We start from the raw sequence: 15,480 nt of genomic DNA, 5'->3' as shown, positions 1-15,480 counted from the left end.
TATTGCTGAGATTTATGTCAGAGTGTTCTGCCTATGTCTTCTTCTTAAGAATTTTCCCTCTCTTCTCTGTCCCCCCACCCTGATGTCTCTTCTTTCTTTCTCTTCTTTATTTTCATTGAAATATAATTTATATATAACAGTATTTCAGGTGTATGACATAATGATTTGGCACTGGTATAGTTTTTTATTGAAGTATAATTGGCATATAATATACAATCACAGAAAACTAACCAATCTGATCACATGGACCGCAGCCTTGTCTAACTCAAAGAAACTATGAGCTATGCCACGAAGGGCCACCCAAGACAGATGGGTCATGGTGGAGAGTTCTGACAAAATGTGGTCCACTGGAGAAGGGAATGGCAAACCACTTCAGTATTCTTGCCTTGAGAACCCCATGAACAGTATGAAAACGCAAAAAGATAGGACACTGAAAGATGAACCCCCCAGGTCGGTAGGTGCCCAATGTGCTACTGAGATCAGTGGAGAAATAACTCCAGAAAGAATGAAGAGACGAAGCCAAAACAGAAACAGCACCCAGTTGTGGATGTGACTGGTGACAAGGTATGATTGCTGTAAAGAGCAATATTGCATAGGAACCTGGAATGTTAGGTCCACGAATCAAGGCAAATTGGAAGTGGTCAAACAGGAGATGGCAAGAGTGAACGTCAACATTTTAGGGATCAGCGAACTAAAATGGACTGGAATGGGTGAATTTAACTCAGATGACCATTTTATCTACTGCTGTGGGCAAGAATCCCTTAGAAGAAATGGAGTAGCCATCGTAGTCAACAAAAGAGTCTGAAATGCACTATTTGGATGCAATCACAAAAATGACAGAATGATCTCTGTTTGTTTCCAAGGCAAACCATTCGATATCATGGTAATCCAAGTCTATGCCCTGACCAGTAATGCTGAAGAAGCTGAAGTTGAATGGTTCCATGAAGACCTACAAAACCTTCTAGAACTAACCCCCAAAAAAGATGTCCTTTTCATTATAGAGGACTGGAATGCAGAAGTAGGAAATCAGGAAACACCTGGTGTAACAGGCAAATTTGGCCTTGGAGTAGAGAATGAAGCAGGGCAAAAACTAACAGAGTTATGCCAAGAGAATGCATTGGTCATAGCAAACACCCTCTTCCAACAACACAAGAGAAGACTGTACACATGGACATCACCAGATGGTCAATACCACGATCAGATTGAATATGTTCTCTGCAGCCAAAGATGGAGAAGCTCTATACAGTCAGCAAAAACAAGATTGGGAGCTGACTGTGGCTCAGATGATGAACTCCTCATTGCCAAATTCAGACTTAAATTGAAGAAAGTAGGGAAAACCACTAGACCATTCAGGTATGACCTAAATCAAATCCTGTATGATTGTACAGTAGAAGTGAAAAATAGATTCAAGGGATTAGATCTAATCGACAGAGTGCCTGATGAACTATGGACGGAGGTTCGTGACACTGTACAAGAGACAGGGATCAAGACCATCCCCAAGAAAAAGAAATGCAAAAAGGCCAAATGGCTGCCTGGGGAGGCCTTACATAGCTGTGAAAAGAAGAGAAGCAAAAGCAAAGGAGAGAAAGAAAGACATAACCATTTGAATGCAGAGTTCCAAAGAATAGCAAGGAGAGATAAGAAAGCCTTCCTCAGTGATCAGTGCAAAGAAACAGAAGAAAACAATAGAATGGGGAAGACTAGAGATCTCTTCAAGAAAATTAGAGATACCAAGGGAACATGTCATGCAAAGATGGGCTCAATAAAGGACAGAAATGGTATGGACCTAATAGAAGCAGAACATATTAAGAAGAGGTGGCAAGAATACACAGAAGAACTATACAAAAAAGATCTTCATGACCCAATAATCACAGTGGTATGATCACTCACCTAGGGCCAGACATCCTGGAATGTGAAGTCAAGTGGGCCTTAGGAAGCATCACTATGAACAAAGCTAGCGGAGGTGATGGAATTCCAGTTGAGCTATTTCAAATCCTAAAAGAGATGCTGTGAAAGAATTGCACTCAATATGCCAGCAAATTTGGAAAACTCAGCAGTGGCCACAGAATTGGAAAAGGTCAGTTTTCATTCCAATCCCAAAAGAAGGCAATGCCAAAGAATGCTCAAACTACTGCACAATTGCACTCATCGCACAGGCTAGCAAAGTAATGCTTAAAATTCTCCAAGCCAGGCTTCAACAGTACATGAACCGTGAACTTCCAGATGTTCAAGCTGGATTTAGAAAAGGCAGAGGAACCAAAGATCAAATGTCAACATCTGCTGGATCATAGAAAAAGCAAGTGAGTTCCAGAAGAACATCTACTTCTGCTCTATTGACCACGCCAAAGCCTTCGACTGTGTAGATCACCACAAACTGTGAAAAATTCTGAAAGAGATAGGAATAACAGACCACCTGACCTGCCTCTTGAGAAATCTTTATGCAGGTCAGGAGGCAACAATTAGAACTGGACATGGAGCAACAGACTGGTTCCAAATCGGAAAAGGAGTGCGTCAAGGCTGTATATTGTCACCCTGCTTATTTAACTTATATGCAGAGTATATCATGAGATATGCCAGGCTGGATGAAGCACAAGCTGCAATCAAGAGAAATATCAATAACCTCACATGTGCAGATGATATCACCCTTATGGCAGAAAGTGAAGAAGAACTAAAGAGCCTCTTGATGAAAGTGAAAGAGGAGAGGCAAAAAGTTGGCCCTAAAGCTCAACATTCAGAAAACGAAGATCATGACATCCAATCCCATCACTTCATGGCAAATAGATGGGGAAACAATGGAAATAATGACAGACTTTATTTTTGGGGGGCTTGAAAATCACTGCAGATTGTGACTGCAGCCGTGAAGTTAAAAGACACTTACTCCTTGGAAGGAAAATTGTGACTAACCTAGACAGTATATTAAAAAGCAGAGACATTACTTTGCCAACAAATATCCATCTAGTGAAGGCTATGGTTTTTCCAGTGGTCATGTATGGACGTGAGATTTGGACTATAAAGAAAGCTGAGCGCCAAAGAATTGATGCTTTTGAACGGTGGTGTTGGAGAAGACTCTTGAGAGTCCCTTGGACTGCAAGGAGATCCAACAAGTCCATCCTAAAGGAAATCAGTCCTGAATATTCATTGGAAGGACTGATGTTGAAGCTGAAACTCCAATACTTTGGCTATCTGTTGTGAAGAACTGACTCATTTGAAAAGACCCTGATGCTGGGAAAGATTGAAGGCTGGAGGAGAAGGGGATGACAGAGGATGAGGTAGTTGGATGGCATCACTGACTCAATGGACATGAGTTTGAGTAAACTCCGGGAATTGGTGATGGATAGGGAGGCCTGGTGTGCTGGAGTCCATGGGATTGCAAAGAGTCAGACACGACTGAGCGACCGAATTGAACTGAAGTGATACTAGTTTTTTAATTTCTTATTTATTAAAAGTGAAATTCTTTTCCTTTGATTAAAGGTACAATTTTTTTTGCCTTATGCAAGGCAAGCCATCTCAGGATGACTCACTTTGTTGTACAGCAACACCATCCATAATTTCAGATCATTTCTGAGAACATTGTTGTTAAGAGCTCTTTCTCATTGAGTTATTTCGCTTTACGAAGATGAATATCTGATTAAATTTTTTACTAGTATGCATAATTTGACAAATTTTTTTTAATTTAAGGGAAATAAAAATTTTTAAAGTTTAAGTAAATGGTACTAGAAAGAGAGGAGAGGCCTTTAATCATTGATGCATCTTTTTAATTTTGTACTTTGTGACTCCATTAAAAAGAAAAGAACCAACTCTGTAATTTTAAAGTAGAGGTTCTGAAATTACCACTTTTCTAAAAATACCACTTACAGCTGAAACTTAATGTATCTAAGCATTTTAGTTCTGGGGATGATACATATTTTCATAAAGATGTGTTTCCAAATGGAAATAGCACTGAGGCTTCTGAAATAGGGAACCTTTCCAAACAGGCTTGTGGTTGCCTGGGTGAAGACTATTAGGCTGCAACACTCAAAAAGGAAATCCTAACCTAGGAAGCAGCTGATGAAGGGCACACATCCACAGAGTGTAATGAAACTTTTCAAGGCACTTGTATGGACCTCTATGCAAGGCCTCGCCAGTACCTTTCTTTCTTTTTCTTTAATTGTTATTGGGGTATAGTTGATTTACAGTGTTGTGTCGGTAGCTTTCAAAGTAAATACCATGTTTTCCATAGTGTACTGAGCCATGCTTATATTTCCATCTTTGCTACTGTTATACACAATATATCATTCTTATTTTTAATCTTCTGTAAGTACTAGTCATCATCCTAGTGAGAATTGCAGCCTTTTCTCATTGCCCTTTGTGAAAATATCATCATAATAATGGGCAGTAGGGCGGCTTTATGGTGTTTTAAAAATCAAGTTCATCAGCATTTTTAGACTCTGTTTATTATTTAATGTCATTATTAGTACTAGGAATTCTGAGTATTTTATAACTCTAATTTTATAAAAACAAGTTTTTTTCTTTGAGTAAGGTAGGGGACAGATAGGTGTTATCCTAATTTTATAGATAGTTATCATCCTAATTTTATCCTAATTTTATAGAGGAAACTAATATTAAAGTTTAACAACAGTTAGAACTGGACATGGAACAACAGACTGGTTCCATATCGGGAAAGGAGTACATCAAGGCTGTATGTTGTCACCCTGCTTATTTAACTTACATGCAGTGTACATCATGAGAAACGCTGGGCTGGATGAATCACAAACTGGAATCAAGATTGCTGGGAGAAATATCAATAACCTCAGATAATGCAGATGATACCACCCTTATGGCAGAAAGTGAAGAAGAACTAAAGAGCCTTTTGATGAAAGTGAAAGAGGAGAGTGAAAAAGTTGGCTTAAAGCTCAACATTCAGAAAACTAAGATCATGGCGTCTGTCCCATCACTTCATGGCAAATAGATGGGGAAACAATGGATATAATGACAGACTTTATTTTTCTGGGCTCCAAAATCACTGCAGGTGGTGCTTGCAGCCATGAAATTAAAAGATGCTTGCTCCTTGGAAGAAAAGCTATGACCCACCTAGACAGCATATTAAAAAGCAGAGACATTACTTTGCCAACAAAGGTCCATCTAGTCAAGGCTACGGTTTTTCCAGTAGTCATGTATGGATGTGAGAGTTGGACTATAAAGAAAGCTGAGCGCCGAAGAATTGATGCTTTTGAACTGTGGTGCTGGAGAAGACTCTTGAGAGTCACTTGGACTGCAAGGAGATCCAACCAGTCCATCCTAAAGGAAATCTGTCCTGAATATTCATTGGAAGGACCGATGCTTAAGCTGCAACTCCAATACTTTGGCCACCTGATGCAAAAAATGGACTCATTGGAAAAGACCCTGACACTGGGAAAAATTGAAGGAGGAGGAGAAGGGGATGACAGAGGATGAGATGGTTGGATGGCATCACCGACTCAATGGACATGGGTTTGGGTGGACTCTGGGAGTTGGTGATGGACAGGGAGGCCTGGTATGCTGCAGTTCATGGGGTTGCAAAGAGTCTGACATGACTGAGCGACTGAACTGAACTGAAGATTAAAGTGGAGTACTCACCAGAGTCATATAGATGGGGTGAAAGGGAAGCCAGCATCCTGGCTGGTTAAGTGTTTTAGCCTTCAACCCAAGCTCTTCCCTTGTACAGTACAGGTACAAAGTTCTCAGGGCTGTTTTTGTTTAAATGGAACTCTTTGTATACAGATTTTTCTTTTCAAAACAATAAGCATCTTAGTTTTTAAAAGATTCTACTGAGGGACTTGTTCTGGTTCTGGTTTTACAAACTTCTTTTAGCTCAAAATTTTTAAAAATAATTTTAAATGGGTCTGTGCCATTTGAGAGAGAAGAAAAAAGCCCAGAAACAAACTTACCTGATATTGCAAGTCCAAAAGTGTTGAAACAACAGTTTTCAAACTTTAGTATAATGTTTACAGCAGATGCATATTTACTAAACTAATGCATTTTGTTTAAATCCACTTTATTTGACCTGTGTTTTAGGTAGAGATGTACCATCAGTCTACTTATTGTTGAAAATAAGTTTTTTTGCGGGGAGACTTCTGTTATCACAAGTGTGTGATTTTGGCTTTGGGAAGGAAGGTACCTGAATAAGGATTTTAACTAGCCCTTGGAAGCTGTTTGGAGTGAGGTGGGACTCAACACCCTGAAATATGTGCAAAGTATGTGTGTGTATATATTCTTGTACTTAGGACATTTTTGGAGGTGAGGTCCATAATTCTTCATTATGATATTAAAGGTATTAAAAATGTTACCCCACTGGTGAGAGACATGATCTAAATCAGATCACTTACCAGGATTGAATATAAAGCATTTCCTTTTTCTCCTGAAATGAAGACAGCCACATGTGAATACCTTTTTTTTTTTTAGAACAGTACTTTCAAAAGCTAGAAGTGTTTGCTGAGGAATCATAGTTTATAAATGGAAAGAAATCCAATAGATTACTCTCACATTCTACTGGAAAGTTAAATTTCACAGATTATAGTAAGTACAAGTTACAAAGTAGTTCCTTTCTGAAAAACATTAGCCATTCCACAATTATTTTGAGGTCTAAGTAAGCTAGTTATGAAAGCCAAATATAGAAACAAATCTTGAGGATGAAGGAAAGGAAAAAGTTGCTCCAAGGAGCTCAGCTTACCATTAAAGCCCAGCCAGTGTGCCAGCCTGTAATGATTTAAATCACTAATGAAATTCATGTTGTTTGAGAGGAATTTTTTTAAACATTAAGTGAGGTAGTAATTTTCCAGTAGTCAAATTTAATGAAAACATTTACTCATGTAAATTGAAGCTTTATTTTTGTATATTAGTTTTGCCACTTTATTTGTTTTTACTAAAAATAGCCACTCTTTCTCTTATATTTCTCCATGAAATCTTTCAGAACCACATCTAGAAATGGCATCATTTTGCCATAAGTATTTTGTTTTCTCCCCCATCTAGTTTTTATGAAGTAGTGCTAACTCTGCCTTAATTTGATTTGGCATCCCTGCGATTGAACATTTGTAAGTATCTTGTATTATGGCCCATCTGGGTTGTCATAGAAACCAAAGACCTCCATCCTCTTCCCTCTGGTTAAAAATGGAATGCAAACAGGGCTTCAAAGTGACGTTTTTCTAGTGCGAGTGACAGCCCTGTGAAGTGCAGAACAGAAAGGCTTCTTATTGGTTTTATTCTCCCGTGGCCTATCTCACCAGTTAACTCTGATGCATGCAGTTTCTCTCTTGAAAATCTGGCAAGATACTAATGGAATTTTTAAAATGTAAGCATCAGGGGAAAGAAAGAATACAGCTGATCCCCTTCCTGCTCTTTTCTTACACAGAAATGCAGTGTTAGCTAGCAGTGTTTTTGTTTTCTTCCCCGTGTTCTTAGCTGCTCTGTTGAAGCTGTGGGACACGTGGCGGAAGCACTGATTAATCACCACAACTGTGGCTTTCATTATTTGGTCGTATTATTTATTTTTCAGGCCAGGTGAATGTGGTTTTATCTCATTAGAACCTACAAGCCCATTGGTTAAGTACATGGCAGTAATTCATTGGAATAGAAGTTCATTGATATGGAAGTTTGAATGGCCATATCATTAGGCATTCTAAAACATTGTAGAGACCTGATTCTAAAATCTTAATTCTAAAACACTGCCCCATTTCCACCACCCTGGTAGTTACAGAATCCTTGACTTTAATGATTTTTCAACTTCCACGTCCCCCCTCAGGTTCCCTCCCAGGGCAATACGTGACTTCTATGAAGTTTCTGCCTTTTAAAGTAGCTAAGTTATTAATAAGTTCCAGTGTGTTATTTCATTTGTGTTAGCAAAATGTCTGGGTTTGATGGTTAAGATTTGCTGAACTATTGATGTGGCATTACTCAAAGTTTAGAGTGTTAAATTCTTGTTTTAACATAGATTTTTTATTTAGAAAATGACACAAATAGTGACCTCTGACTATGAAAGAAATAATGAAAAACTGACCTGTAAGTTTATATTCTAATAGAAGTGTTCCAGAAGGGATGGGTTAAAATCATTAGACTGTTATAGTTGCTGAGTTTTTGGTCTGTTTTAAATCTACTGTTTTTCTATAGTAGAAAGTCTTTAACATCTACAATTTGACTGTTAGCTAGTTAAGGTAATTGAGTATTTTCTTTAGTCCCACATTTCAACTATAGTCATTTTCAGCAGTGAGTTCAGAAGGATTATGAATATTTTCATATCTTGGTGAAGGAAGAACCTGCAACTCCCGGTGGAGTATAAGTAAGAGGTAGGGTTTATCTGCTATTAAATCTAAAGGTAGGAGGATATAGTTTCCCAATAATACTGTATTCCTTGGTGTATATTACAGAAGCGAATAGTTTGTTTTCATAGCATAGCGCAGGGAATGATGTAGCAGTTCTCCATGCTGGACATGTTGCTTTCTTCTTTAGTTTGCTGTCTTCACCTATAATTTGATTGGTACTGTTTTGTTTTGTTTTGCAAGTATCATGCAGTTGAAAGGGTTGACATACTGGCCTCAACACTCCAGTCAATGTGAAAATTAGAATCCTCTCTAGATTATTTCTATTTATCAGTGCCTTAAAAAAAAAAGACTAAGAATGTTGGTAGTTGTTTAGTAGAAGTCATATTGCTGCCAGTCTTGTAGGAAGCTGTGACTTTGCCTTTGCACGGAAGAATGGGTTAGGTATTTCTCTTCACCACTGCTGTAACTCATCCTTAGGAGAAAAGTTAAGATGTTTGTGTACATTGGAGACAGTAGTACCTTGAACAAAATGAAACGCGATGAATTTCTCACCCATTAAGGACACAGAAATTCTCAGGAAAGTATCAGTGTCTCCTGTGCTTTGTCATTCCCAGATATCTTGCTAATAAGCAACATAATATTTGGTTCTCTCAAGTCTGTGTTTTCAGGTCTGTTTCTACACATCACTGATAGAGTTTCATGTCCTCTAACCACCAGTCTAATAACTTTTCAGCTCCTTCAAAATTATACATGTTTTGGTCCTCTACATACACATTTAAAAAATTTCCTTTCTAAAAATAGACATGCGTTCCCAAGTGCATTTGTTAGAAACAAGGTAGATGAATTCTCCGTTTTATTCTCAAAGAACAGTCTTCAAATTCTTTACATAAATCAAACACTAGCATCTAAACTTGCAGTATTGTATTTCTCCAAAGTAAAATTTTTAATTGTTATTGATAGCCCATGTTTAATTGTTTTTGTCTCAAGAAAGCCTTTTGGATTGTCACTGCTCAAAATGTACACTCCCAGGTTTGACTTTCTTACTTGTATTGACTCCATTTTCCCTCTGCTTCGTTTGCATATTTTTAAAAATCTTCCAATAATTTTACTTGTTAGTCTATAAGAAATGTTATAGCTGTTTTACATACACATCTTCTATTTTCTGAAATAGCTATATAAATTTCTTAAAGAATTTAACTTTTTAATATTATGCCACAAAATCTAATACTGTACTACATACTTTGTAAGTATATTCAATAAATAATGTCATCAAACCTTGACCATCTATTATGGTCCTAACATCCTTTTAAATCTAAGATGAAAGAATGATTAGCAAAGTACATGCAAAATAGCAAGCAAATTGGTAGTTGTGGATTTCAGAGGATGTTCTGAGAACCTTTTCTAATGCTGCTTTAAATTTGTGTGTTAATCGCACAGATGGAAACCCATCTCTGGATAAGTTGCCAATCTTTAAAACAAGACCCAGAATGGTTTGTATTTGTATTTCATGCTCTTGTCCTCTGAGATTCAGTAATCTTTTTAGCCTCTTCACAGTCGTACATGTATATTTCTGGGTAGCAGGCTGATTGCTGCTGATGGTACTAAAATGTTTTGATAGGAGCAGACCTGTGCTGCCACCTTCCTCATGAGCCCAGTGTTCAGAGATGACCTGTTTGCACATGGGCCTGTGGTGTATCATTTTTTGGTACAAGAGCCGTGGAATAAGGTCTGACTCTAGTTGATTGAAGTGGTAGTTTTAGGTTCCGATAAGAGGACCGGTTGCTGGTGAGGGCGGTTGACATTGCAGAACGAGTCTGCAGCGTGGAGCAGGTCTGCCCGGCAGCGCTCATACACAGGTGGCCCAGCAGTGAGTCGGAGCAGCCGTCTGAGCAGGTAGATTGGCTTTTGCCTAATTCTTGACGTGGTTACAAAGAGTGGTTGATGTCTGCCACTTTTAAAACTGAAAAATAAGTACTGAGGGAAGGAAATCCTACTCATTAGGAAATGAAAAACATGCATATTAGGCAGAAGAGAAACCTGACTGTCACTGGATCTGGACATTGAAACCCAACATTTTCAGGAACTGGTTCCTATAGGCATGGGCTGGCTTTATCTTTTGGCATTTGGTCTTTCAGCATCAGTGTGCTGAATACTTCAGCATGTAATATGCAGCAAGAATATCTTAAAATGATGTCTTTGATACTGGGTTTCAAAGAATTATGAACTATTTAGTTGCAAGCACAAGTCTGATATTTGAGCTAAGAAAAGCATTTTTTAAAAAGGATACCATGGTGGTAAGTGTCCTGCAATTATAGAAGTAATGTGTTTGTAATGGTATTAAGCAAAAGAAAAATATTAATGGAAAAATCCTTCAGTTTCAAATGTAAGGCATAGAAAAAAAGTGTAGCGGAATGCCCAGACCCAACCATCCATCTTCAGACTATAAATGCAAACAATCATTTCTCTGCCAGATACTTTCAGAAGTACTAAGAATCTCATTAATTTTCAAAAACAAGGTCTTGCTGTAGTTTATACCTCTAGAACAAAGTGTTTTAAATGTAACATTTGATGAAGAAAATGCTGTACCTCTGAATTCTTATACTTTAATCTCTTGATTGTCAGATTACACTTACCATATACCAATACCCTTAGTGCATAAGTTTGCCAAAGAAAGAGAGTTAGTAGTGAGCAGCATTGTCAGGGTACCTGTGCCCCTCTTTAGGTCACTGTGGTTAGGGAATATACCCAGACACACAAGCTACAATGATGGAAACTTTATTCTGAAATGTTGTGAGGGCTGTGGATGCCATTGGTTAGGGCAAAGGTATAAATTTTGGCTTCTTTTGTTTCCCCAGTAATTGGGAGCTTCCCTCATAGCTCAGTCAGTGAAGAATCTGCCTGCAATGCAGGAGACCTGGGTTCGATTCCTGCATCAGGAAAATCCCTAGAGAAGGAAATGGCAACCCACTCCAGTATTCTTGCCTGGAGAATTCCATGTACAGAGGCTACTTACCATCCATGGAGTCTCAAAGAGTTGGACATGACTGAGTGACTAAATGACGATTTACGATTAATTGTGCCAGCTCCTATTTCCCAAACTGGCTCAAGCATGTAACATCTCGTCTCTGCTAGGGTAGGAAGAGCACTAATCTACCTTTGTATGTATTGAAAGAAGCATTCAGGGCACTGCATTAAAAACTGCAGGAGAATGCATTATTAATGGGATAGGTCTCGGTCTCTCTCTCTCTGTCTTCAAAAAAGGAAAAAGGGAAATCACTTATGTGTGCATTGTCAAGAAGGATAAAGATTGACTTAGTGCTAGTTCTTAATGAATTTTATTAATGAGTTACTGAGAGATACCTAAGGAGAAATACTTAAGTGAGTAAATTACAGTCACAACATGCAGCTTGTAGTCACCAATGTGATCTAATTGTAAGAGAGATCACCCAGTAATTGTGTCACCCTGCAAGCTTTAGTTTATTGAGCCCATTTCTTATAGGGTGCCACATTATCAAAGATTAGAAAAATAGTAATAAATTTGGGTCTTTAATATTGTAAAGATTATCAGAAGATTTTGAATCACTTTTGGTTTGAATGAGCTCCCATCATCTGTTTGCTGGTTCCAAGACTTCACGATTTTGGTTTGTTTTTGCTACACATGTATAATTGAGCTGAATGTGTGTGCCAGTAAGGAGAGGAGCTGTAGACCCACGTTCAGCTTCTGCTTAAGTCTGCAGTATTCAAGTGTTCCTTTTGTTGCCTGTGCTGGTCTTGCAGACTCTGTAGAGCCTTATCAAATGCAGCCAGTTGGTGCTGCTGGTATGAAAGCACAGGGGAGCTCTCATGTGGAAGGTTAATGGAGTGTAATTATAAAGAAAAATGAACTGCTCAACTACTCTATCTCACTGTACCTGCACCAAGAGTGACAAGCGCTCTGATCTTTTATAAACCCTGGAGCAGAGGTTTAACCATCTACAATTATGACAGTATAACTGTCACACAAACAAACACCCCATGACGTATAGGTACGCACCCCTGTGTAGGAATGATTCCTTCCTGGTACAGGAAGTCTCAGGAAAGGAGCACCTTCAACCACCAAGAAAAGCTGCTTGTTAAACATTGTACTTTCGTGTCACTTCTTCTTTTCCACTCAGTTTGTTCCATTTTCTTTTCTTGAAGATGCTTTCCCCCTTCTGATTAGTGGCAAGGCTGACAGCCTGCACACGAGTAGGTCCATTCCACTGTATCCATCAGACGACAGATATCCTTGCTTTCTCCGGGCAGGTCTGTCGTGCTCGCCTCACAGCTGTCCTTAAATCAGCTGCGTCCTTCTAAAGGGAATGGAGACAACCGTCTCCTCTCATTCTCAGCATCTGAGCAGAGGAGGCTGTAGGAAGCCCGGGTGCTGTCTGATGGGTCTTTCTCCCGGGAGGTCCGTATAGCAGTGATTGTTACACACATTTCTGTGGGCTTGCAATGGAGTTAGATCCTTAGGTCCTTTGGATGAGAATATCACAGGAAATATTTAGAAAGGAAAATGACACCTGGGAGGTACAAGGACAGAAAAGGACCAAGGAGACATTCAAAGGGTGTGATTAATGGACAAATCTGTGTTACTCGTATGTCACGTTGCCAGTGAATATAGCGAATCCGTCCTGCTACTGGAACATCTGAAGGGTAAGCAGAGCTGGATTATAGAGCCGGGTTGATTGAGTGCTTTTGCCAGCTCAGCACAGAGTTGAAATAAGGTGTTGCAGAATGATGCCACAACAACAAAACCCCTGACATCTTGTTCTTACCGAGTCTAAAACATAACCACTCCTGGCGCGGCTGTGCTGCCTACTGAGATAAGTAAATTCAGCATCACACCCATTAGGCCTGTGGAGACTAAGCAGAAGTGATGGCTCTGTCACTTGCACAGCAGTCTTATTGACTGAGCCCTGGTCTTGCATGGCGGGTGGAGGAGGGGTGGCCAGGCTTCCTTGCAGCTCTGAAAGCAGGGAGGCTGATTTGAAAACCTCTCTGTTTGGTTTATAATGTTATTTCTCCAGCCCCTTTGCATATGGATTTTGATCATTTGTGCTTTATTTTAAAAGCAAAATAGTTGTATAGTTTAAATGGCAGTAGGATAAATCTGTTAGTGAATAAAAATTTTAAATCTAGCTTGATACTAGTGGCTGGTGTGTAAAGTTTGCTGTGATTTACTCCCTTAAATTCTGGAACCCAGTGTTTTACCCAGTATCTATGTTGCCAAGCTTCACAGGTGGCACTAGTGGTTAAAGAACCCATCTACCAATGCAGGAAATGTAAGAGACGCAGGTTCAATCCCTGGGTTTGGAAGATCCCCTGGCAGAAGGCACAGCAACCTACTCCAGTATTTTTGCCTGGAAAAACCCACAGACAAAGGAGCCTGGCGAGCTGTGGTTCATAGGGTTGCAAAGAGTTGGACACAACTGAAGCAACTTAGCACGCACGCACATACATGTTACCAATATCCATTAGTGAAAGTCGCTCAGTCGTGTCCAACTCTTTGCAACCCCATGGACTATACAGTCCATGGAATTCTCCAGGCCAGAATACTGGAGTGTGGATGCTTTCCCTTCTCCAGGGCATCTTCCCAGCCCTGGAATCGAACCCTGGTCTCCTGTATTGCAGGCGGATTCTTTACCAGCTGAGCCACAAGGGAAGCCCATTACGTGTATTAAATTGAAGTCATTGCTCCAGAATTGAAGTTTTTGGCTTGAAGTGTAAGGTTAGCAACAGAATCTTACAATTGTCCATCATACTCCATAGGTGAAGGAAGTATGTCATTCTTGTCGGGTTGTTCGTCATGCATCCCTCCTCAGCTGCCAGAGAGAATGTCTTTGATGACAGAATTGCAGTCTTGTGGCCTTTTGGAGCAAGTTATCTAGGGCATCCCCATCCCTTCAAGGACATTCCCAGCTCTTCTGGTGCTCAGAGCCCATAGGAAGTTTTTCTTAGGAGGGTCACTCTCTGTGCAGATTGCTCCAGACCCATCTCTGAGCCATCCATGCCGCGTCTCTGACTGTCCCGTTTCCCACCTTGACCGTGTCCTCAGGCACCGCTCCTGCTTGGCCCCTTGGTTGTTGCACATCCTTCTTCCCTGGCTTTCAGTGGCCTATCTTTGTTTCCTGGCAGTTACTATATCTAGAGACTGATGCCCAGCAAAGGACATTTCTCCCTCTGGCTGATCTCCCCACACCAGTGTACTCCACTTTTAGACAGTCCACTTGGATGTCACCCAGCCTCCTGTCAACCCCAGAAGGACTGGCTCAGACAAACGAGCTTCAGCTCTTTGTTCAGTGAACAGAGCTTCATTCAGACTAGTTTTCCAGGGGAGAGGAAGTCCATATTCTAGTGCCCTTTTTACTATGAAGTAACTGCATAACTTTTGGCTAGTCATCAATCACCTCAGTGTCCCTGTCTATTCAAAGACAGTTGTCTTAATTCACCCCACACAGTAGTGAGAATCTTATTTGATAAGAGGGTATGAAAAACTTACAAAGTGCTGTAAGAACGTATGATTGCTGAAGCTAGAAGAAGCACACCATTAGGGAAATATTTGTGAAAATGGAATCACTTTTCATTTAGGGTTCACTCAGAAAGTAAGATTCTTGAAAAATTATTAATGAATACCTGTGTCTATAACACGGTTTCCTTTTTCTTAATCATGTAAACTAAATGATTTTGAAAAATCTGGAGTACTCAGAAATGAGAACCAGTTAAATACAGGAGATGTTTCTAGTGTTGTGGTCAGATTCCAAGTCTGATGATTACATTTTGCTTACTGTAGTTCCCTGGACAGCTTCAACAAGGTAGTTTTCATTTTTTCTGACCTCTACAGTGTGGCTGTTTAAACAGCTGCTTTCTTTATTCCTAGAGACAGCTGCGGTTCAGTGGTAGAGAAACTGATTCCAGCTCATTCTTACGTTGGTGTTACATGATGGGGAGGAGGGTAAATTGTCTACAAAGTACTTGAAGCTGTTTGGATAAAATTGGCACAATTATGGAACATATTATTACTAAATTTTTTGTTCTTTTGTATTTCATGTATTGTTGTCTGTTTCTCTTAAGATATTTTTCTCAATACCCATTTATCACTTGCTTTTATGTCTGCTCTTCTTCCCACTGAAGTCTCAACCCAGCCATTTAACAATGATAAATAAGATTTTGATTAACAGGAAAG

General features: G+C 39.5%; 1 protein-coding gene across 50 annotated transcripts in view; it reads left to right on the top strand.

Moving 5' to 3' along the window:
* The window catches only part of PHF21A (PHD finger protein 21A), a 188,934-nt gene that overhangs the window by 116,525 nt on the left and 56,929 nt on the right, over positions 1-15,480 (top strand). The gene's annotated exons all lie outside the window — the stretch shown is intronic.

This window comes from Giraffa tippelskirchi, chromosome 11 (genome assembly GCF_054371585.1).
Source record: "Giraffa tippelskirchi isolate mGirTip1 chromosome 11, T2T-mGirTip1v1.2.pri, whole genome shotgun sequence".
Classification (NCBI taxonomy): domain Eukaryota; kingdom Metazoa; phylum Chordata; class Mammalia; order Artiodactyla; family Giraffidae; genus Giraffa; species Giraffa tippelskirchi.
The sequence above is the reverse complement of the archived record's forward strand: the minus strand, read 5'-3'. Positions and strand labels throughout refer to the sequence as shown.